The following is a 25,766-nucleotide window of genomic DNA, read 5'->3' as shown; positions in this document are numbered from 1 at the left end:
GACCATACAGCTACCTGAAGTGTTTGGTGTCAACACACTATAGCTTCATTACAGTCATAAAAGAATGTTAGACGCTGAAACATCTTTCATATCTCTTCTGCATAGAACTAATATATTATGTAGTACTCACTCACTTTTATCATTGATTAAATAATAACATTTTAAATCAATATTGTTAAACAAATATTGATTAATACTGTTAACAAAACATATATGCCCACTATTGTGTTAAAAATTGATCATGCTATTTTACATATGTTCTAAAGTTTGTCATAGAAATGACAATTTTAGATATGCCTCTCAAGTTCTTAAATGTTTTTATCATTTTGCCTGTATAACCTATATACTTAGAAACATTAATTTAAAACATAAATACTTTAATGTATATAACAAACCCTATGGATATTTGGCCCGATTTTTTTGAATTACAAACATTTTGAATAACAGTAAGATGTGGTAGATTCAGTTGGTCAGTAGAACTCCTTTCAGGACTTTGGTTCTGAAACAAGTCCCCCTCAATAATATAGCAATATTGCATATATAGCTATTGCAATATCAGTCAGTTCCCAAACTTATTTTGAAGACTTCAGTTTTTAACGAAGCCTGCTAGAAGGCTCAACCTGCTGAATTTTACATTGGGCCTTTGTAATCCCTAGGGAACAGGGCTACTCCATGTTCAAAAGGGAGCATTTTCAGGGGCAAGGCAATATCCAGCCACTGAAGTTGGTGCGAGTTCTGCTGCGGGCATAAACATGATCAAAATAAGGCCTAGAAGTTATGACTTCAGTGGTATTCAGTCTGTGCTGATCTGTGCTTTTCTTCATCAGTGGGCACAAATATATCAACCTTCTCATTTCTCAAGCTGTGTTCATCAAGGTTTGTCAAGCTCAGCCCTCACTTTTATATATCAGTACACTGGATTTCTGTTTACACAGATCAGGGTGCGATTTTTTCTTTCAGTTTTCTTAGAGGTTTTCATAGGCAGAAAATAATATCTTACTGTTCTGAATGACACTGACATGCAAATAAACAATACTGAAACTTGGAAGCATCAACTGGAAATTATTATAACCTGACTGACCCAACTTGGCATTATGGTATCTTGCCAAACTGGCTTTTTATTCCTACACGTGTCTGATTTGTGTCTGTGGTGGGAAGCTAATGATTTCATGGAATCATCTGGCTTAATCCTGCTTTCTTTACTCTGCAGAAGTTTTATCTGAGGAAGACCAAGTGCCAACAAAGTGATGTTCACTGGGTACGACCCAAAGCTATTAGCTCAAATAATACGAGTTTTACACTGGTTTAACTCTGAATTCCCATGTAGGATGGGCCTACAGCTGTGCAATTCTCCTGCTTCGGTGCACTTTTTTTGTAATTGCTATTGGTGTGAGCTCACAATTGGGTCCATTGGAATAAATTAGCCTTTACTTGAGTGATGCCATTAAGCGACAATGTGATAATTAGACCCAACATGTCACAATTTGTGATCACATTGCCATCCATGTCACTCTACCGAAGCATAGCAATTTATGAACAAGAAGGACCACTGCGTCTAGCTGGACTGGAATCTCACTTCAAGAGGTCCCTCGGTTAAAAGGGAAGCAGATTGTATCTCTGCGTCCCAACATTTTGCATGGACGTCAGTAGGCTCTTTCACAGTCTTTGAAGTGAGATGGATCTAACATCTTGCCTGCTCCTAACTCCAGGTGCTGCAGAGACACTCGACGGCTGACGTGGGTGCTGGGAGCAGACCATCTCCTTCGGCACGGCGCCTGCTCCCCGTGGCCCGGCTGCCCGGCTGCGGGGCAGCACGCCTTAGCCTGGGTGGAGCACCCTGATGACGCATCCGTGCAGCATCTTGTTTTGGAGTTAGCCTGGCAGGAGTGCAACGCTGAGCTCTGCAGTCATATCCTACATTTAACTACAGCTTTATATGAGTAATAAAGCAGGTAGCTAAACCAAAGCTATTCCAAATATGTACCACCAAGTGACACAAACACCAGAATGAGCACTGTGGGACCCCACTCCAGGGCCGGTACTGTACTCAGTAATTGTCAATGTGTGGTTGTAAGCAGCCCAGGAGTGTTGTCAGCATGGTTTATCATACTATCCTTTTTGCTTCCTCTATTTTTCAAAATTTTTCAGGAAGAATTACTGGAGGTTATTTTTCTCTGTTCCTTTACTAAGGTATGTGGTGGTAACTGCGATTCAACATTACATTACATTGCTTACATGGCGTTACTTACAGTGTATAAGCATGATACTTTTAATATCCATGTGTCAGTAATGCCTTTAGGCCCAGGCGAGATGAATCCTCGTTTTGGAGACGTTTAATACAAACATAACATGAATGTCTGTCCATGCCCCGGGAAGCCTACAGCTTAGAAACAAAAGACAGGACGGAAAGCTAACAGGAACAGAATGGCTTCGATGGGGGGGATTCCTCAGTGGGGTTTTTCTTAGCATCGACACCTCAGTCTTTCAAACTGTTGGAAATATGGAAGTTGCTACGATGGAGAAGGAATGGGAAGGGGAAAAGGAAAGATGAATAGTGGCAGAGCAGTGTGAAGAAAAAGGGCAGAAAGAACAAGTTTGAATCAGAGAAACTTTGGTAACTGACTTCATAGGAATAATACAATAACAAGGGGAGAAAATGTCCATGATCAAATCACATAAGGAGTCAGTTCAAAATTTCCAGATAAGTTGCTGATGCTTTATGGCAGCTTTTAAGTTCAGCTGGAAGAAAAGAGTGTCTTTGCTCCAGGAAACTGAGCTAATCTGCAATGCTTTTCTCTTCCAGCTCAAGTGACTTGTGTTAAGGCAGCAGCTTTCAGACAAGGAGCCTGGATTGAGTCCTGTTTGGGTACAGTGGAAAATTTCCAGCTGTATTTTAAAGCACCATTCACTTCTGTGTCTGGACTGTTAATCTGCAGTGGGGTCACTCCCAACTTACACTACTGCTAGGACATTAATGCTCCAAATAACTGCACCTGCTATGGTAATGAAAGTGCATGTAATAGCTCCAGTAATTTAGAAAATTGGGCATTGTGTTGGGGTGGGAAGGAGGAGAGAAGGGCATAAGGGACCAGAACTTGGTCAAAAGGAATATAGATTTCAGATCACTCGCTGTACTCTTGCCACAGCGTTATCAGTGCTGCTAGCACAAAGCTTTCAGTATTTTACCAGCTCTTTTCAACTTTGCAGTTGAATGTGTTAAGGAGTAGGAGGGCTTTCTGAGTAAGCAGAGAGGGAATCGGGATTATGTTAATTAAAAAAAAAGCTCCCTATTTTTTGCTGGCATTGCTGTAAGATTGGGAGATTTGTTTAAGACTGACCTTTATAATCAGTCTAACCTGATCTCTGGCAGAAAATCAGCCATCAGGCTTCCTTGAATCATAAAACCACAGGAAAACACGGCTGGAAGGGACTTTGAACAGTCACCTAATCCATTCCTTGCTCCAGTCCAAGAACAACTAAACCAATATGATTCCTGATAAATGTTTGTCTAACCTGTTTTTGAAATCCTTCACAACCTCCTCAATCAATCTATTCAAGTCCTTAGCGCTGCCTACTGTTAAAAAGCCATTTCTAATGTCTAATCTAAACCTCCCACCCGCAGTTTACACCCATTACTTCTTATCGTGCCATGCTGGGCATGAAGGACAGTTTAATTTGCTTCCTCTCTGCACCCATCTCTTATGTATTAGATAATGTTTACATTGTTTTAAGTGGATAAAATATATGTCTTTTATGTATATAAGGAGTTAGATGAAAATAGGTTACAGGAAAAAATATGAAAAGTTTACATTTCCAGCTGAGACAGTCATTTTAGCCAAACAGGTAGCAAGTCTCTGGGATGGAGAAGTAAGTAACTACGTGTTGGAAAATGCTGGGCAGGGCAGGAAGATTTGCTCAAGGCAATCTGGGGCCCCAAACACGCTGCATAAGAGGGAGGCTGATGCCTGCCGTGTGTTACACATCTCTTATGACAGTGCCTGTTTGGCATTTCTCTCTCACCTGCCCATGTCTCAGCCTGTATCTCTAACCAGTCACCTGAACTGTGGCCAGGACCTGTAGGTGCTTCTGTTAAGCACGATTTGCAGAGATTAGATTAGCTCTTTTCTTCCCTGTTTTCCTCTCTCTCTTTCTGAAGCTCAACTCAACTCCCGTACATGCCAGGAAATACCTTCCTCCTCCTTCATCCTTCTTATACGTCCCAGCAAAGATCCCCAAAATCATCTGTTATCCCAGATGATGCCAGATATGAATCCGCAGCTCTGATCTCAGCAGCTATTCCAGATCGGTAACCTGTAGCACACGCGCTGCAGGCAGCTCCTGAGCGCCACGGGAGCATCTCAGCAGCCACAGGCACGGAGAAGCGCTGGCCTGCTCATCCTCACACACTTCGCCCGTCCACGCTGTCAGCTCCCAAGTGTCCATCGCCGTCACCTGCCTGGCAAGTGCATAGCTTCCCAGCCAAAGCTTTAGGGTTGTGTTTAAATGACGTAATAAGTCATTCTGCGTAATTGCACGTAATTTGCTTTGAATGTTACTCATGCAGCTGTCCACGCTTTGGATGCATGGAGCAGCCCTCCAGCGCTCCTGGTGTACCGCATACGCTTGGGGGGATGAAAGAGGCCACAGGAGACGGTCCTTGTTGGAGGGGACAATACTGGCATGTCCCTTTGGGGCAAACAAGCAAAGACGTGAGGCAGTTTACATGGTTTAAAGCTGCTGTCTGCAAACTCGAACAGGTGCTGATTATACAGAGGTCACGTCTTCTTTTCTGTGATGAAGATCACAAACTTACTTCTAAATTAAAAAAATATGAAAGCTCACATTCGTTTGCTGTTTGCACGACTCTGAGAGCGGGGACCTGAAATGTAACACTGCCGCGTTAGGTATACCGGCAAAATGGTCAGGTTCTTTTTTCAGGGAATTGTTTTCTTCAAAAATTGATTCTCCTGTCACAGAATTTTTGGAGAGAAATAGGGAAATATGGAAATTATTCTTGAAGTCCACAGAGTCCAAAATTGTCTTATTCCATTCCAGCAGAGAAAATACATCATAAATACACAGTATGATTGAATCCTACTTTTAGACTAAATTTGAAAGCCAAATTTCCATTTTGCTATAGTTTCTAGAGCAATCCAGTTTGTGTAATATTTTAAGTCTAACTGATACTTATTTTTATTGAGGAAACCATTTCCTCGTCCTAGGACGGGTGGAGGGTATGGGAATTGGTGTTATCCCTGGGGGTGCGAGTCGTTTTTGCAAGCAGCCGAACTAACCCGCTGAAAAGCCCTGCAAGTGCAGAGTTTGCTGCAGGTAACTGTGACACCCAGTGGCCATTTGCAGAACCAGAAAAGCATCGCGCAGGACGACTGCAGTGAACCTAAAGCCTGCACAGAATACCCAGGTTAGCACAATTAAAGTATGCTTTTAGTAGTAATAGTCCTCTTTACCGCAGTAATGCATGCATACAGTGAAAACAAACTATTTTGTGGAGACTTAAGATTTTCATCCATTTACTTTATGCTCTACCATATTTAAAAATATATATGTACACGTTTTTATTTACCCGTACAAAGCTTTTCCTCACTGGCCAGGAGCTGGCAAAGGAGGCCGGGAGAGAAGGGGACCTTGTTTCGCCGCCGCCGTCTGCCGCTGACTCACTGCACGACTTGGGGCAAATTCCTTGTGCGGACGGTTGATAAGTCCGTCGGTCAGCCCGATCCTGAAGGCACGAGGCGTAATTAGTAAGAGCCTTGGATGCATTCTCCTCCAACCATTTATGCTGCAGTCAAGCACGATTAAATTGTGTACTGTGTACATTCACGTCACATTTGTATTCACAAACATATTATTACTTTATGTGGTGTGTTTTATTACAGAGTGCTGGATACGGGTTTAGCGATAGAGTCCCATATACCCAGGAAATGAGAAATTCGTATCTATTGTTTATAGATCACTGGACTTATGATATTTACTGCAGATGGCAGGTTTTAAATAAAGGAATATTGTCAAAATTCATAATATCTAATTGCAGTGGACCAAGCAGCGCATGCCTGTTATATATATTGTGATATATATTGTTAGGGAAAGGCCCATGGAGCTAAAGAGCCTTCTCCTTACAAGTAGGAAGAGTTACACAGCAAAAGGAGCAACACCAGAAGGCATCCGCTGAGAAACCTGCGGATCAGACAGAGCTGCCAAACCAGTTATTGCCCAGGGCCCTCTTCTCGGCTGCACCAGCTACCTCTATGCCATGTGCCTCAGCGGAGCTTCACAGCTCCTGGAGTGTGCGTGTCCTGGCTGCATCCACAGCTGGGACGACATCTCAGTTCCTGCCATTTATTTGTCTCTGCCCCATTTCCATGCAGGGAAACTGCAGGCTGAAAGGGAGCAATGAGACATCCTAGTAAGTGCTCCCTTATCTGGGCGAGGAGAGAAGCAAGCATGTGGGGCACAAAAAAAAACCAAAAAAACCCAGAAGCTGTGCATACAGTATTATTTTCCCAGCACATCAATTTTAAATTTTTCACACAAAAATTTTTGTCACTGGTGACCATGGATATTTCACATTTAACAGGATCACATAAAAGGAAATGATTAATCATTGTAATGAAGACACTTAAATACTGACCTCACAATAAAAATGCCTGAAAACCACCACAAGTGTTGGAGCTAACTTTGTTGTCATGAAAAATACGGAATTTTTATATGTAATTACTTGGATTCTTGCAACATTTAGTAGTTCTGATTTCAGACCCTACTGTGCTGCTCTTTACAAGGACTCAAAGAGAAAGTCAGACCCTGCTTCCAAAAGCTTGCAGTCTAAAGATGACACAAGCAACAACAGGGGGGGAAAGGCAGAAAAGAGCACCATAAGAAAATTAAATAATACTTCCAAAAAAATGTGTTATTTACTATGTAGACTAGCAGATTGTCACCTGGTGTTCTTAACTGCAGCACGTAGAAAAGGCAGAGCGTTTTTGTCCTTCAGCTTCTGGTAAGAATAAAGGTATTTGATAAGATATTGTTCTAATAAGAATACTTGCAGGTGCTTACTGAAATACTAGTAGATGTATGCACTGTTTTAGTTTAGTCTCTGCATCCAGAAGTAGATGGCAAAGACGTCTTTTGCTTTTTGTCTGTGTGTCTTTAAACTAACACTGAAATATGGAAGTTTGCTATAGAAATTTTAGTTTTTGCTTAGTATGTTTATCCTTTATTCAAAGGACTTGAATTCTACCTCCAGCTCATAGCTGTCTGCCCTTGTTTCTTTTATATTACAGGCAGCTCAGTTCAGCCTAGACTCTCGCTTGTTTTTTTGCTGCTTTTTTAGCTTTCAAAGGTTTGACTTCAGTCCTCGCAGACTGGACAAATCATATTAGAAACCAGAAATGTGTTGAAATACTTGAATTCCGGGAAAAAGAATATGCCGAGAGAAGAAAGAAATCTGAGATGCATGTTGATATTTACCTTAGGTTATGTGTTGGGAAGAGGAAGGGATACATGCTTGGGAGAGCACGAATAGTGTGTGTATTTTATCCTTCCACGTGTCGTGGGGCCTGGCATGCGCTGGACGGGAATCTCCTGGTAATTCTTATTAATTGCTATGCTGTAACAGACCAGTGGCTCATGAAGTCTCCTCGATGACCAAATGTTTCAGACACAGACATAAATATCATATAATACAATTTTTCCAATAAAGCTGCATCCCCACTGATTAGCTGGTGCCCTGAGGTCTAGTGATACTAAGTCCTAACTTGAACCTCCATGCTCATCCCTCTTTTCACGCCACTGTTTTGTGATAAACCAGGTCTTCCAGAGCTCGTGTTAATTTGGTTGGAAATTAGCTCCTCACTCTTGAGAGCATCAAGGCCTGCTCTGTGTAATTGATGGCTGCTAGGTGCACACACTCATTTATTAATTCGCTCAGGAAAAATAAAAAAAAAGGTAAAAGAAGAGAGGCTAGGACTGAAAGCAAGCAAGGGAGGAGGAAGCTGGAAGAGCAGCAGCAGCTCCGGAGCCTGGATGCGGGGTGAACCACAGTGCACTGTCGGGAGGTCAAAACAAGCGGATCCACCCTCGTAATCGCCGCCTTGCACAACCCGTGGCATGGCTGTACGTGGACGTGTCTCACTGTGCAAAGAGGTGAAAGGAGGACAGACTACTGACTTACACAACTGTCAGGGGAGATAGGAAGAGTATTTTCAGACTCCAGCCCCTGCAGCCTGTGTATCAAGTAAAATAACAAGGCTAAAGGATATAGCAAGCAAGCTGATTTTGTATCAGGATGCAACATTTAATAATTGCCAGGCCAAACTCCTGCCTTCTGGTGTTTTGAATGTTGAGGTATAAAAATAAAACATGCGAAATACAAAATAGAATTTCTAGATGAGAGCTAGATCTTTAAAAAAATATTTGTTTAAATACTGCTACAGCGGATATAATACAGATCATACCATCTCACTAAGTCACAGGAGTTCAAAAGTTGAAAATGGCTGTTTGGGACTTGTGTATATAAACAAGTGTCAGAGGAGCTGGATAAATTCATTTTCTTGAGGTTGAAAAACCTTCTCAGAGCCTACCAATGACAGAAATTTCATCGCGTTCACCAGAAAGCCTTTCCAGAGCATCCAGCAACATGTAGTTCCAACGTCAGCCCTAAAAGTCTTCAGACATGAGTAGACTACGAAATTATGAGGTATCCTCTGCTGCATGTCCTTTCAACGTACAGTACACTGCCTTCTTAGCACCAACGTTTTCAACGTAATTATATTGGCAAAAAGAAACTCACGTGTTCAGAACGAGTCTTGGTCACTACGCCACGAGAAAGAGTGGCTGTTAATTGAAAGCTGGAAGCCAACTGGGCTGCACCAGGACAACACTGGTGCAGGAAGTTCTGAGAAGAACCGTATTACTCGCCACGAGGGTTGTAATTTGTGAGCTCAGGACACTCAGCTAAGAAAAAGCAGAACATGGTTTGGACAGAGTCTTGGAATGATGAACTCCTTACTAACCAAGAAAAGATCTTGTGGACTGTAAATAGCTCCAGCATGGAAATTACCAACGTAGGCAGCCACTGGTCTCAATAATCAAAATGCCATTGCGTCAGCAAGGTAGGACTGCTCCTGGTCAATGGAAGTTTTATGGTTTTTTCTCGTCTTCAGTCACAGATACCAAAGGGAAGAAGTAAATAACTGATCAATTCATTGCTGTGATTGCTGAGCAAAGGCCTGTGGAAGAAATATCTTTGAGAATAAACGCCCAGAATTATTCTGTTGATTGACACTAGAAAACCATATAAGTGGACATTCTTCCTCAAAAAATCTTGTCTGTAGTTCTGCAGAGGCCCAAATGAGCACCTAGCTTTGCTACGTAGCATTGCTTCATCCTCACTTGCCTTATGTAGTACAGCCAGGGAAGCACAGGGACGGGGAAGAGAAAGAGGTGGAGAACATAAAGAAGTTAGGGATATAAAGTCCAAGCCATTGATTATTCTGGGATTTCAACCCAGCTGTGCTAGAAATTTGCTCCATCAGCTTGGACAAGCCAGGGCAGCCGTCAGCACCTCACGCCCTTATTTGATTTAGGGCAGAAGTTTTGCGATTAGCCTCAGCCAATGCAGGCGCCGCTGCCGAGAGGGCCAGTCCTCCCCGCTCGTACCTCCCAGCCAGCAGTCACGTGGCCACACAATAAATTGATCCAGCTGAAAACCACCCCTGAAAAAAACAAAGATTTGGTTTTAATTGAGCCTGGAAGTGAAGCAAGCCCTCTCTGCAGCCAGATGGTTGCTGGTGCTAACGAAGCAGATGGCATGGGAGTGAGCGTCTATACGGAGTCAGCAGCTATAGGGAGTGAGCGGCTATAGGGAGAGTCAGGGTGGATGAGTGCACTTGGCAGCGGTGCGATTCAGCGCATGAACCTCCCTGTAAGCGAGTATGTCTGCGCGAGCAAGCCCAGCAGGACTGGCTCTGCGGAGAGAAACGGGCTGTGCTGAGGTCCCCAGAGCCACGCTACACACATTTTAGGGGTTGCACTCTGGCTCTGCTCTAGGCTTGTCCCATGTAGCAGGTGGGGTGTATTAGGTGGGCTCTTGGAGCACATCCTCCAATTTAGTTTCATATGAAAGGAAAAGCTAACGTAGATGTCCCCAGTCAATATTGCTTGGGGCCTCTGGGGGCTACTGCAGTGAAAAGTTAAAGTATTCGGGCTCTATTTAAATTCTCGAGTTGGGGGTGAGCGGCAGGAACATAGCAGATCTCATGCTGAGTGAGGAAAAAGAGACCATGCAGAGCTCCCAAGTTTTTATCACCTCGCTTTGGTGGGTCCTGCAGAGCCATGGGCCACTTCCATGTTCCTTGGCTGATGTTCAGGCCTCTGTGCAGTTTCCTTTGGTGGTGATACCCGTCATGCTTTTCCCCTCTTCGCGATCATTGTTCTACCAATCTACAGCTCGCCTATTCTCAGCTCCTGGATACTTCACCAAAACAGCTTATGGACTCACGCTCCAGTTTAAGTGAGTCTTTCTGAGCAGGGTCCCTAATTTGCCTTTTGGGGGTGTTTTGTGCAGTTTGGTGGGTTTAGCATTTACAAATATTTGTCATCAGTCATTCTGATAGCAAAGGAAGAGACAGCAGGGGGCACCAAATCTGCATAATTCTGTTAAAATGTCAGCATTCGGGCCCGTGCTCATAAAATTAAAGTTATTACGCATACTGTGAGTTTAACGTCTGGAATTTCTTTCCAACGCTGATTTTTTTAAAGATATCTCTTTGCTTCTCAGGTGCTACAGTGGCATAAGCAAGGGTCAAATTTCCACAAATGTAGAAATCTGGGCCGGTAGCAGACCTTTCCTGCTAATTGTCCCCCTTCTCCCTTCCCTAGTTTGGAGCTGTAGCCCCAGAACTCAGCTCAGGAAGATGCTCTCTCTAATGCTAAATCTGGGGAAGCATTTGTATTGGCAGAATTGGATTAACTGAAGGCTTTGTCTTTCAGTTGTGAAGTGTGCTGGTACTGGCACCAGGAAAAGATTTCATGCCAAAATCAGCACTGGGCTTTCTGCAGACCTTTACCTCTTCTGGGCATGCAAAATGGTTCCACAGCTAGCAAAGGTGATGTAGTTCAACTCTGCCTCTGTTCTTTCTCAGAAGCGAAAACTGAGGTATCACTTATTTTTTAAATAAAAACAATAACAATGATAATGATAATAACAATGATTAATAATAACAATAACAATGAAAGGCAAAATATATTCCATCATGGTTGTTTCAGTATTTGGTTTAAATGCAGACTCGGTAAGGCATGGATCTGATCAGAAACTGTTGTCGTGGGAGTGGTTCGCACTCATAGGACTTCTGTGGGCATACTCGGAAAGAAAAACCTATTACTTGTGTACGGAAGTGCGTCAGGATCGGATCCTCTTTTGACAGCATACAAACACAAGAAGCATTGCAGTTTGGCAGACACTTTGAGAAAACTATTAGTTGGGAACTACAAGTAGAGCATTTCTCTTATAGCCAAGGACCGGGAAGATGAAAATCCACATTTGAACCCTGCTGAGCTGTTCACTACATGATTTTTTTTCTGGCCTGCAGCCCAGTCTTGGATTTACATTCTTCTGAATTTACAGCTACTTTCTTTGAAAATCAGGCTATTGATATAGAGAGAAAATGAGGCAGGAAAGATGGTCATGTGACTAAGATGAGCGCCTATAACTAAGGTGACTGCTTATTGTGTGGCTTTTGGTAAGTAGTTTTTGGGTCAGATTAATAAAATTATCTAGTTATTTGAAGTGTGAGTTCAGCTGGATTTAGGTACATGCCTAAGCAAGTAGTTTTTGCTTCGAGGCCTGTTTATTTACTTTAAATGTAATCACTCATTGCCTAAAATGCAATGGTAAGCGATGTACCTGCCAACCCTTCCAGAATGGGCTGTTCTCACCGGTAATCACTATTATTTCAGAGGGCAGCAGAATAATTTCTCATGGTCTGATTACCAAAACTTTGGACAAAAATAGCTTCACATGTGCATATCAGCAGCTTGACAACTGCCAAACAAGTCTGTCGCATTCTCTGTTGAACCTACGGCACATGTGCATGTACAGTGAGTCCAATATATTTGGATTCAATGATATTGGCAGGTCTAAAATGTTAAAAGCAGGACCTAGAAATCGTGTCTGCTCTCCTCCAAGAGCATATCTCATCACTGGATTACTTGCCTGATCGGTTTGCTGAGTCTTACTACAGCTTTTTCTCTTGGGGTTCAATAAACTTGTGGTGTTGGCCGTGCAGTTCCACAGCTTTGGTAAGGGAAGCGGTAAGTATTCTTACCCTGTCCTTGCTTATGGCATAATGGTTAGGACACAGCCCTGGGATATAAAAGAGCGGGATGAATTTCTGCAGGTCATAGAGAGAGATGAACTTGTGTCCTTCTGCTCCCCAGACGTGTACAAACCACGTGGTTGTCTGTAAAATGTCCCTCTTCTTTCATCCCATGTTTTTTCACATGCCTGAGTCTCAAAGCAACTTTACTACCTCTAAGTAAGGGACAGGTGGGTCTCTATGTCTGGTAAAAGACCCAATTCTTATTGATTAGTGCAGGTACTTCCCTGTCCAGCGTAGGAGCTGCCCTAAATCCCAGTCCTAGCCCCTGTATTTCCTCGTTGCCCTGGCTAGACGACGCTGTGAAAGAAACTCTGGCAGCCAAGTGCCTGCAAGTCTTCACATGAATTTGGGTTTCTGCGCCTTTGTTCCCAGTTTGTAAAGTGGAGTAGCAGCACTGGCCTCACAGCATTACTGTGAAGAGAAGTACACTAAATACTGGGAAGAGTGCTGGTACTGATAATCAGGATTGCATAAATACCTAGTGCAAATATACTCTGCGTTCCCATTGATTTCACTGGAGAAAGTTTCCAGCCTTGAACTTTAACTTCATTTATCCTACTCACAATAGCAGGCTAAAACATCAGCAGGCTAAAACTACAATCACTTGGCCAAGGAGGACTGCGTGAGGCTCCTCAGAGCAGACCTGGGCTGTTCCTTGGTGATATGGAGGGTGTCAAGGGTTTCCTTTGCCTCCATAGCTCTCAGCCCTGGAGCTTCAACCCTGTCAGCTCGAAGTTCACGAAACTGGGGCCTTTTCACCTGTGATCTACTTAACCGATTTCTGCACCATGACACACAAATAAAGTCAGGAAATCTGCAAAACCAACTGACTGCCCCCCTTGCTAAGTGGCAGTGGATAACTGGACCTTTCTGTTTTTAATAATTTGAGATACTTCTTTTTTCCCGACACATCCATTGCAGTCTGTCTGCTGGGGGTCAAGCCACTTCCTTGTCCTACAAGGCCATAACAAACCTAATTTTCACAACGAGGTCATTCTTTGCTGGCATTTGCCCCAGTTAAAACAATAGGTGACTGATGAATGAAGATGTGTCAAAACCTCAAGTAGGCAGGGCTAAGAAACCTGAGGATTTCCTTAGGCACTTATCACCAAGCAGGCCAGTAGCTTGCGCTGCCTATAGTGCTAAAAATGTAGTCCTTGTCCTCATCCTCTCCCATCCTAGTTGTTACCCATCCTAGTAATATTTCATCCTCCGTAGTTTCCCACACCTCTCCCACCTCTCTCTCTATAGTCCATTTATAACATAATATCAAGCAGTCAGAAAATGGAAAAATAAGCAATGCCGAGTTGGAGGCAGACACTACTGAGCAGGGTGGCCATATCTAGGCTTTTGTTTCAGACTTACCAAAACATGCCATGTGTATTGAGCAAGTCCCAAAGACTAACAGTTATAGCCATTCTCAGTTATTCTTTGCCACGAAAATCTCCCATACTTATAATTAAACCTAAAGAAAAATAAAAGAGGTCAGTCAATTAAGCTAATATTCTCACTAAGTAAGGAACCAGCATAATTTGTGAGCTTCAAAGTGCCAGATCCAGCAGATCAGCAGCCCAAGAATTTCTAAATGTTCCCATGCAGTGTAGCTGCCTGCTCTAAAGTTGCCTGTTGAGGCTGTACTTTCCCCTGCTGTTTGCTTATTCCCCTTCTCCTCTGCCCACTGCTTTCCCCTGCTCCTGCGTGCCACTCACCAGCTGCACGAGAAGTAAACATTTCTCCTTCTGCCGGGGCCGATTAAATAGGATGCTGCACACATACTCGCCCAGACGGTTCTGTCTGGTAGCAAGGTTTAATCTTCTCTCTAAAATTTGGCTACCCCGCCCACCACATATAATGTAGGAAGCAGCAGTCTGAACATTGGGGCTTAAAAATATCCAGGTTTTCTCTTTGTTGAGGGAGTAGGTAGAAAGTATTTTATGGATTTAAGATGGTCCACGTCCTTAAATTTCAAGAAACCTTTTGAAGAGGCTTGAATAAAAGGAAGAGATCATTTCAGCTGTGTTTGGTAAGGGAATGAGTCTCTGGTTCCTAGTTTATAACCAAGGTCTAGGTAACCATCCATCCTTAGACCTGGATGCAGTGTGCATCAGAGCCAGTGGGAACACATCTTCTATGTAACCTTTTATTTCTCAAATCAAAAGTAAATGGGGTAGGACAAAATAATTGCTTTACTTGGAGTTTTCGGGGTTAAACAGACTTTGTCACACATAGATGCTGAATGTCTTTGCTTGCTACACCTGTTGTCACATATGGGCATTAAAGAGAAAGCACTGAATGTAATTTTGTAGGTTGAAGAGTTCTTAAACAGCCCATGAAGTGCTCTGACATGTTCTCCTCCCGGCCGTCCTTTGCAGACAGAGAGAGTTTTGATTTTTTTCCAAGCACATTCTGGTTTGAAACCTACACAGTCATGTGAATCTATTCCAATATTATGTCCATATGCCTATCTATTATAAATGCTATTTCTTTCATTTGGAAAAAAGTATTTAATGTTTTTCTAGCTGAATATTAGAAATCTATATTCACAGAGAACAGAAAAATATTTATAACCATTCATAATGAGGCTAATGGGTTTTCAAAAATTGCTTCACAGCAGTCTCCTGGCCTGCTGTTGAACCAATAACGATTCCTACTGTAACACGGTTGTTGCTTAGTTCATTGATTAATGGTACTGTTGTTCCTTTTACCGGAGATTGTTATGGTGAAGTTTGTGTGAAATAAGCCAGCAGGTTTTTCCCTTACTCATTTAACTGAATCGAAGCAAATTAGAACATTCTTTCCCTGACTTAAAATATTTTAAAATCATAGATAATAGGGTTGCAAGGTACACCCAAATGCTACTGAGCTAATTACCTCTCAAAAAGCAAGATCAAATATTCCCATATATTTCTTGACATAGGTTTGTGTAAACTGCTCTTAAATCATTCCAAATCCAGGGCCTCTGTGGGGAAATCTGTTCCATTACTTCACTGTCTTTACCAATAGAAAATTCTTCCTTTTTTCTCATTTAAATCACTCTTTGTAATTTGAGCCTGCTGCATTTTTTTCTGTCTGTAGTGTACAAAAGACAGTTTATTCTATTGCCACATTCGGTACCTGTTTACATATTTGAAGACTGTTTTCACATGTCTTCAGAGTTTTCTTCGCGTTAAACGAGCCCAATTCTTTCAGTCTTATCTCGGGGGTCAGGCATTTTACATCTCTAATGTCCTTTAGGTTTTCTCCAACTGATTCACATATTTTTTACAAGTGTATTGCCTCAAAATGTCATTGCTTCATGTCTTCAGTACTACATTTAGGTTTATACATCCCAGTATGATGATTTCTGTTTTCATGACAGATTGATATTATTGACTCATGTTCCGTTTGTGATAAAACATGCAGCTACTTTTCTGCAGACTGATGTCTGATTGTGCCCACTCTTAATTTTGTATATTTTATTATTCCTAACTGAATGGACGACCTCTCATTTTTCTTTGTTGCGTTGCATATACTTTTCAGAGTGATTCTTTAACCTGCCATGATGTTTCTAAATTTGCATCCTACCTTTTGTCAGGTTGAAGCCCTTTGCAACTGATTGCTGAGTGTTATTTAATAATAGTCTCTGTTGTGTTATCCAAAATATTAATGGAAGATTTGAATAGTGCTAGACCTGAGGTCAAATCCTGCAGAACCCCATTTACAAAATCCTTCCACTTGGACAGTGAATCATTTATAGCCCTGCATTTTCCCAAAACAGTGTACCAATCGTGTAGAAATGTCATCCAGACTCTGCTTCCTTAACCTACATTTGAAAGTATCATGTGAAAGTGTCAAAAGCCAAGAATTAGGATATATGGCTTTAAAGGTTTCTTTCCTCCTCCCAAGGCCTGTCACTTTCTTATAGAAAAATATAATTTGTTTTGTTTTATATAATTTGCCCTTGATTAATTATTGATCCTTGCCATTTAGTTGCTTGCTCTCTTCTAGGTACCTGCTTAGAAATTAATTTAAATGAACAGAAAACTTAAAGAATAAATAATTAAACATACCAAATGTTTATCATTCCCTGGCTGATTCTTTTCCCCTTTTCTGAAGACAATGATTACTTTTACCTTCTTCTGGAACCTCATCTATCTTTCAGGATTTCTCAAACAAGTAGTTGCTCTAAGATTATAGCATTTTCTTAAAAACAAAGCACAGGGAAATGTATGCCCAGGCTCCTTAGGTAGACTGGCTCTCTTGTAGAGACATTTCCCGGGTACCTCAGACTGACTGTCTTACAGCGTGCTGTAGAATCCAATAAACATTCTTGTTGCTATCAAAGAATGACAGTAAAATACTAGCTACCTGGATAAAGCACATTTTCACAATACCTGTAGAAAACATGAATCTTGAAGCTGAGGTGTCGTTTAAGGAGCTGTGTAGACAGAAGGATGAATATCTGCTGTTACTTCCTGTGGATCTGACAGGCGTTCAGATACGAAATCCTGTTGTGAACTACTTTCACAAGAGAATAAGGCAGCAAATTCCAATGCCTTAGATTTGGGGCCCCAGAACTGTGGCGTCTGGTATTCAGGAACAGAAGACACTAAATAAGCAAACAAAAGAGCCGTTGTGTTTAAAAAAAATTCTTATGACAACAGTTGGTGTGGTTTTGACTGAAATGCCGTTAGGCAATTTTTCTTAATTTATCTGGAGACTCGCTACGGTTTGGTTTCAGACCTTGCCTAGGAATTCAAACGAGCTGAATATATCTTTATTTTGCAGCATGGTTCAGCTAATGTGTCTATGACTTAAGTTTTCAAGCAGAAAGTTGTCTTCTTAAAGAAGACGCTGGCACTCTAGTGGAAAAAATTGAAGAGGTTGTCCAGGTTTCCTGCAGTTTTATAACTAACGGAGGCGACTTTTTTTTTTTTTGCTTTTCCTGCTTACAAGTCAGCAAGTTGATTTTGTTCATTTGAAGTTGAAAGTGAGAATATGTTGCTCAACACACGAGTAAATACACTGCACTTGAAGCAGCTCTCTGCCTTCTGTGTCTTTTACAGAGCGCTGTCGACTTGCATCTGTCGGAAACGCATTGCTACCCCCAAGCACATGGTCAGGGCTTTACGAGCACTTTTTTATTAAGTTTAAATGAAGTCCCACACCCGCTAACAAAGACAATTTGGTAAATACAGTCAACAAATGGGAAACGACATAACGTGTCCGGCTGTAGCTCTGACCGAGCAGCGCTGCACAGGGAATAACCTGCGGAAGAGTTGCGGGATGGGCAGCAACAGCAGCTGCTTCCCTCCGCGGCCCCTGGACGCCGACGTGGAGGCACCGTTTGTGGGAGCAAAGGAGTGATGAAGCCCTTGCTCCTCCTCGCTCGCACTGAGATGGTCAGCGAGGGGATTTCTTTGTGCCTCGGTACCTTTTTGAGTTTTGCAAGGCCGACACATTTCAGATAGGAATTGAGTTTCCTTATTTCAGCTGGGGCAGTGAGCGGCCGTCAGAGGACACCTTCTCCCAGCCGCCGTGCCAGGCCGAACGCGGCGCGGACACCTTGCCAACCCACTCAGCTCTTCTAGCTGCTCAGATCAGTAGTTTTAAGCATCTCAAGTTGTTTACTCAGCTACTTAAGTTCATTTTCAATAACTCTGTCCTCTTCCTTGGGATGTGCTAGATAAAGTCCCTCCTCTTCGAGGTAAAAATGGATTCATTAATGTTGGTTGCGGACATCGTTTATTGTAATTCAGTTTCCCAGTGCCTTTTGTCACTTTTATGATAGACTTCTTTTCTCTCTGGACATCTATTCTTCTGCTGGTCCCAAGCCACCTCCCGTATTTATGGGTATTTTAACAAAAGAAAGTTAATGTGAATCCACTCTGGAATGGGAGAATTCACAGCTCACTAATCCACACCCCATTCTGGCTGGAGACGCTTCAGCGCTAAAGGCAAAATAGCCTGCTGTACTCTCAAAGCAAGATTACTTTCTCTTAGCAAGACTAAAAGTGGCCACGGAGGGAATTAGTGCAGCTAAGCTGCAATGCTTGGAAATTCACACCTTAATTATCACAACTTAACTTTTCCATCTGGGCCAGAACAAATATATGAAGAGCACTTAGGGGACTCTCTAGCGTGTTACCTTTTCCTGCAGCACCATCCCCACGCGATAGCTGTGTTTCGTCTGCTCTTTTTCAGATTGTCACAGTGGCAAATTCGTCCACAGCTCAAATCAGCACAAATGCATTCTGATTTTTAGTTATTTCGATGTTCAAAATACCTCTTAGAAGGCTGCATACATATACATATATATATATATGTATGTTAGTGACTTAGCAATTGCTAGATCATGACCCCTCTATGTAAACCCCAATGTTGCTGAAATACCACCCTTGCTTCCATTGCAAGCCCAAGCCAGCCAACTCCATTAGCTTTGCTGACCCGAATAGTTTTGCTGGTGTCATTGTTTCAACGGCTACAGAATCAAGCCCTTCAGTTGAGAACTGACACAGAGACTCTAAAAACAGAGCAGAAAAAAAGTAAAACGTAGCAAATATAATTATACTGCCAATACAGTGCAAGTCACATATGGGCCTGTGCTATTGCATCAAAATGTCTGAGCTAGCAGAACTTAGTTTAAGAAAGTATGCTCCACGGATAGCTCAGCAACATGGCTCAGATTTATCTGTAAAAGAACTGCACAGATGACTATATGTCACCAGGGCTAATTTTGATGTGTGCATATATTACTACTCTGTATTATTAGTCCTAACGTAGTACTTAGAGGCTCTCCTCAAGAAGCAGCTGCAGGTCTTGGAGGCATCACAAAAACACAAGTTCCCCTAGTCAGAGCCATGTCAAGTGGGTAAATTCACGTAAGCATTAGTAGGGCCGGCACTATATTTCTCAAATTAATTGAACCATGTTTCTGCTCGAGCACTCGTGTTCTCATGACTTGGAGACTTGCTTTCTTCAAATATCCTGGCATATTTGTTTCCTCTTGGCTGTTTTATGAAATGTTTCTGTCAGTAAACTAGTACAACAAATATCTGCAAAATGTGAACACGAGAAAGGAATACTGACTACGAACTTCCATTGGGTTACAGTGGTGCCTCTCACCCAAAGCTTCAGAAATCTGCCCCAGCTCTGGATAATATGGTTGAATTACACTGTCCTGCAAATTATTATTAGAAATTTTGTGGTCAGTTCCCACTGCCAAAGATTCATCAGTAACAAAGTATCATGTATTGTCACTAACATGAATACTTCCAAAACCAAAACAGAATACACCCAAATTCTCACTGAAAAATAATTTCTGGTGTATACATCCTATAAAGCCAGACAGCTCTGCAAAAGTTCACAAAGAAAAACTGCATGGAGTCAGTTTGGTTTGGAGAGTTGCTTAAATCGCAATCCAGACCAAACTCTGACAATATTTATTAGGAAAGAAAGAGTTCATCCCTTTTAGGTGTTGTTTCATGTTAGTTTATAGCTCAACAGTTTATGTAACCAAGCCAGCTACAAACATACAGATAACATCTATCAGCCTGAACCAATTCACTCAGCTGATGTCAGGGCAATTATATTAGTGTAAAGCTGCTACAGCTTCAAAGAGAAGAGAACTTCATTTCCCTGCAGAAGGACTAAATGCACTGAATTGAGAAAATATTTTTGTGCAATTCTTGTGAGTCACGACAGTTTCTTACCGACTGCTCAACTTTCTGAAGTTGGCATGAGTCATTGCTCTCATCCCAGGTAATGATTAGTTAACATCACACTCAGCTCCTCTGTTTCTCTGGTAATCTCTTAGGCTTGTATTTCATTGATCTTCCAGTCAACAACTGCTTCAGTGTTTGGAGTGACAAGCAGAAAGTCTCCAGGAAAAAACACAGGATAACCCCAATTGGACAGAATAGATGACTAGAGCTGAAACCTGGTGCCTTTTGTGCTCACTTTTCCGTAAAGGATCAGTAAACCTCAAAGAATCATCTTGTCTTGCTGGTTCTGCCTCAGACTAGAAATATTTTACGTGATGTTTAAAAATGAGATGATTCATGTATTAAAGATCTGTATTTAGAGCAGGAGTGCTCTTTCAGGGCTGCCATTCTCATGAGATTTTTTTATTAAACATGTTCCCACTACTTCACTTCCACCTCCAACCTCTTTTTCTGGTATTTGTCCAATTTACAATAGCAATTCTTCAGTTCTTGTTGTCAAGTACTATAATAGTATAATTTTTATAAGGCATTTTGGTTGAACTGGCTTGAAATTCTGAGTAGTGCAGAGTGTTAGATCCTTAGTCTGACCCCTGCCATTACAAAAATCCCTATTAATGGGAATTTTATTTATTTATTTTGCTGTATCATGAAGAGTATGTTTCATAGTTACAAAAATTTGGGGGATCAATTTGGGCAATTTTTAATTACATTCAGCATTTGATGGAGAGTTGTTATTAATATGCCAGTAATACAACTTTTGTTTTGGGGGCACCTGATTTTTTCTTCTTTGAACAGAGCTCAGTAAAACTGGATACTAAATTCGCAGAGGTGGAGGACAACGAGGCAGGGTTATAAGGGCTGTGAGGTGATGGCAGCCGGTCCCTTCGCACTGCCACCGCAGTACCTGCTCCTCTACGCGGGCACAGCTGCTCCTTCCCTCCACATCACAGACATCCCTCCACATACCACCCCTCACAGAACTGTGCCAAAAGCAAAAACACTTCTTCTGAATAAATACAGCCATAATTTAATGTTTATGCATCCATTAGTCAACACTGTGATATATGTGGGCCATATTGAAACGACTCATTTATGCTTGCATGTTAAGAATGACTAAGACCATTAATTTCGTTAGAAAACACATGTCATTTTGGTGGTATGCTGATATTGCTTTAAACCACAGCAAAGACAGGAAGCCTTGGTTTACTGCGCCAGATTGTCGCTCTCTGGACAGCAGGGATGAGCATGCTGTAGCAATACCAGTCTCGGTATCCAGAGACAAACGAGAAGAGCATTTCCTTTAAAATGAGAGAATTTAATCTGCCTCTGAGGAGGAGAACCATTGAAGGGCATCACATTTGGCTTCCCTCTGGCTGCTCTGTTTTAGAAAGATGGAGCCACGAGGTGTGATCTGCAACGGGTGGGAGCAACCTGCAGGGTTTGCAGATCAGATTGTGGGGGGAGAGAGTTAAACACTATTCCGATCAGAGGAACTTGGCCCAGAATGTTATTTCAGTGTTTAGACAAATGCATTGTCTCTTGCAAAATGTCATGTTATCATAGCTAGCATTGCAGGATCTTCGGTGACTGGTGAAGGATTTCTCATAGGTTACCTACTGAGGAAATCTGTCATTCTCTTCTCCGCTCTTTGATGGCATTCAGTTATTCATAAGTGTTAAAGTTAGAACTTTCCCTCCCCCAACACAAATCCAAATTCAATTTAATGTTTGCAGTATTAACAAACGTTAACAGCAATTACACCTGTAAAATTTCCATGTGTTGATTAAAGGCAAAATAGGCAATGCAAAGACAATTAGGACTGTTTCAGTTATTCCATGTTAAGATCCTACTTTCTGTTCCTTGCATTTGTCACCCTGTGTGGGCTCCCATTTTCACGATGGGCTTCGTCTCCAGACTAAACTTTTTGAACTGTTCAGAAAATTATTCATAGAAAAAAAATTAGACATGTTATTTTGCCAGTGCTGGAAATTCTTATTACTATTTTATAGGAGGCTTGTGCCTTCTCCAAGTCTTGGAAGGACTTTACATCTGGAAGGAGGAACTTTTGTGTGATGAATATGACTTCTGAGGTTGCCACGAATAACTATGGTCTTTGGCTAATTTTAATCCTTTTGAAAATTTCCCACATACTTATTAGAGATCTGTTAGAATTAAGCAGACAAATTCTTTGCCCATCCCATCTCACCAGTAAAGCTTTAGAGCAGGACTGCCCCTGCAGTTGCTACTTTCACTTGCTAGGGTTTCCTCTGGTACTTTGTCCTGGGACCAAGAACAGAGACCCTGCCTTTCTAGGGCGCTCAGCATCCTATCGGATACTTCAGCACCGGTGCAGAGGCAGTCTACGTGACCTCCCAGGAGACAAAAGCTGAATTTGGCGTGAGAGTGGGGGAGTGGGAGGCAGGGGATGGATTAGGTTGAGACTCCGAGCTAGTGAGGAGATAAGGGGAGGCAGACTTGTGGACAAGAATACTGGAACTGCAAAATAGAGGGAAGATGAGGCTGGAGAAACAGGGCAGAAATGCATTGGTTAGGAATGAAGAGGCGCAGAGAGGTCTGTGCTCACAGAATCGCTCCACTAACCCTGCAGAGACTGGAAAAAGTCCCCAATTCCCTGCTCTCAATTACTCTTCTGTTTGCTAGCAAATTACATCTGACACCAACAGTCAGAACGCCAGAGCATGGGACACAGCGGTTACTGAGATCGATAAATTCAGGTGACAGTGATCTAAGTTGCAAATCTGAAGCCCCAATTTTGCTAGTAGCCGTTATGGACTTGAGCGTGATTCTGTGTAATTCTGGTACTGGCTGGCAAGTGAATAGTGGGAGAAAAGCAGCTTAGGGCCATGCTCTGAACAGCTGCATATTGCTATAGAGGAAGATTTCTGCATTGCATATTAATGTACGCTTTTTGTAAGCACATTTCAACAATTACACATGCAGATCATGGCCTGACAGGAACCTTAGGAAATTGAACAAGGGCAAATGCAAAATCCTGCACTAGAGAGGGAATAACCCCAGGCAACAGCATAGCCTGGGGACCGCCTGGTCCGCTGAAACGGACCTGCGACAGGCAGGCAGCGGAACGAGTTGCCCGGAGAGGTGGTGCAGTCTCTGTCCCCAGAGGTTTCAAGATCTGCCTGGATAAAGCCCCAGGCAATCTGGTCTGACCCCACTGCTGGCCCTGCAGAAGGTCGGGCTAGAGACCTCCTGAGGTCCTTTCCAAACTGAAGTCTCCTATGAGCCTACGATGATCTCCTATGGTAATAAAATTAGAATTTATTCAGCTGGTTCCAAACAAAAGAAGGTAGGAACAGTATTTTTGCTAACAGTTGGTGAAACAGAGTATTTATTCAACTGGCAGTGAGATGAGATTATTTTCAGTGGGTTTGTGAACTACCGTGTTCCTGGTGTCTGAAAATAAGATTTCATTAACAAAATGTCTCTTGCCTTTATGGCTGCAAAAGTAACCTTTTCAAAATGAACTGATCATAGACTAATGCAGTCATTTCATCTGTAATTTGCAGATAATCTGAAATAATAATGCGTAATGATACCAAATGCTTCCAGACATCTCTATGGAATATTAGCAATAAAGACCAATGATGGCAATTTGTATATAAACATTGTTAGTTATTTAATATTACTTAAAGTTCACAAAAGAGAGAGTCAGTTGTATTACCAAAGTGTAGTCAATCTAATGTGACAGTTTTCTAGTCTAATGAATATAATGGCTTTTACTCTAATAAGTGTTCAGGAATATATTAATCTTAAAACTGTATTTTACAGCCATAATAAATTAATCTTAAAACTGTGAACCAACTTGGCTGGGGGTATACAACCTCGTTGGTGGATTTATGGCGATTTTAACCTTTCACTTCAGGGACTACTGATCTTACAGACTTGCTCTTTAAGTTTATACAGTTGCGGTTGTTGTGCTTGTTCGGTAGTTGAAAGGACTGGTTAGCAACCCCTCCCCACCTCTGATGCTCTTCTGTAAAGCAGTCATTAAAAAGTTCTTTCAGTACCTTCAAACTCTTTCACTACCTAGCACAAAAAGGTAATTTCATATAAAATGAAGTGCACATGACCTGCTAAAGTAAGGACATCCTGAACTCATAAAGCTACTGAATCTATTTTCATAACATGTCTATAGGAACACTGTATGTCATCTGGTTTTGAGAGTTGTCTGTTGCTAGCCAGATGTAATTCCTTATTATTATTTATCTAGTGACTGAATTTTTATTGGTTTAATTTTTTTTTGGTCCCTTCACAGAAGTCCTCACAGGGTAAAAAGCCAAAGTAATCCCCCCAAATCCTCCCTGCTTGTGCTCTGACCTATGAAAATGTTTACAGAGTGATAGCTTCAAAAATCAGCATCTCAGTGCTGGTTATACAAAAGCAGCACCACCATCTGATCTATCCTCTTGTGGTGACTGTGTATAAAATTGCTGTCAGTCTGCATCGTAAAAAACTGTCTGTCTGATTCTCTAACTCCTTCAGGAATCTGAAATAATATTTTCCAACAAACATGCGTGGTAATGCATGCTTACACACAATAAACCCACAGCACAAAATATGCTTCAGTGATAACTAGCATTCCTAAATTTGTTCTCCTCAAGTAAAGCAAAGGCCCTTACAGACTTCTGTAAAAAAAAAACCTTCTCCAATGGTTTTACAAAGTCATGATCTGTTTGTGTGTATTGTGGGGTAGAGCCCACAAAAACAGCTCATGTAAAAGCTTGTGCTAGGAAGTATTGTTAAGCTTGAAGTACATCGTGTGACCCACCAGCAAATGCATTTCAGAGAAACAGCAGCTTGTTAAAGATGAGAGAGGGAGAGAATACGAACCATTTGTTTTTCATTTTGATCACTTTGAACACGAATTTACTTTCCTTTTCTTAGCAGACTTTTGCCTTGTCTGAAATTCATCTCCATAATTTTTCCTGCTGTCTTCCCATGATGCTGATGTGTGCAGGAGGGTGAGAACAGCAATCTGTTCTGGGGATGGGTTGGGAATATCCAGTTCCTCGAGGAAGCACAAGCATTTGTGAAATTTTGAAGACAACAGAATGAAAGATGAGGTGCCAAATCAGAGATGGTGTCCACTAAAATAAGCTGCTAAACATCAGTACCCAGGATTAGTAACTTAAGAGTTCAAATTGGTGAAACTGGAGAGAAATTGAAGAAGGCAAAGAGTCACTAACAAAAATAATGGGAATGCATATGGGAAATAAGAGGTCTGTATCCTTTACCTTTCTCTGAATATGGTATTGTCAGTTTAGTATCCGAACATCTTTCATGTAAAGTAGTTGGATAGGAATGCATTTCCTACTGGAGTGCTGCAGAATCTCTGGGCCTTTTATTTCCAATAAAAGAAAAAAATACACATATGTGCTTTGATGTGTGGATGTCACTTTGCTTATTTTGGAAAAAAAAGTGTAAAAATAATAATTTTGGAGCATTTTCTAACAGTGGTTATATTCTGCATTTGTCCAGTGTGCCTATGCCACCTCCCTTCGGTTGACAATGCTGCATCCCCAGCTCTCAGACGGGTCATTCTGGGCTCTGCGAGATGCATTATTTGGAAGGATCACAGCTGGGTGCTGGACTGTAATTTCTCATGCAGCTAGCATCAGATCCATCA

The sequence above is a fragment of the Dromaius novaehollandiae genome, chromosome 3 (assembly GCF_036370855.1).
Source record: "Dromaius novaehollandiae isolate bDroNov1 chromosome 3, bDroNov1.hap1, whole genome shotgun sequence".
In the NCBI taxonomy this organism is placed as follows: Eukaryota; Metazoa; Chordata; class Aves; order Casuariiformes; family Dromaiidae; genus Dromaius; species Dromaius novaehollandiae.
This window is presented reverse-complemented; position numbering follows the sequence as displayed.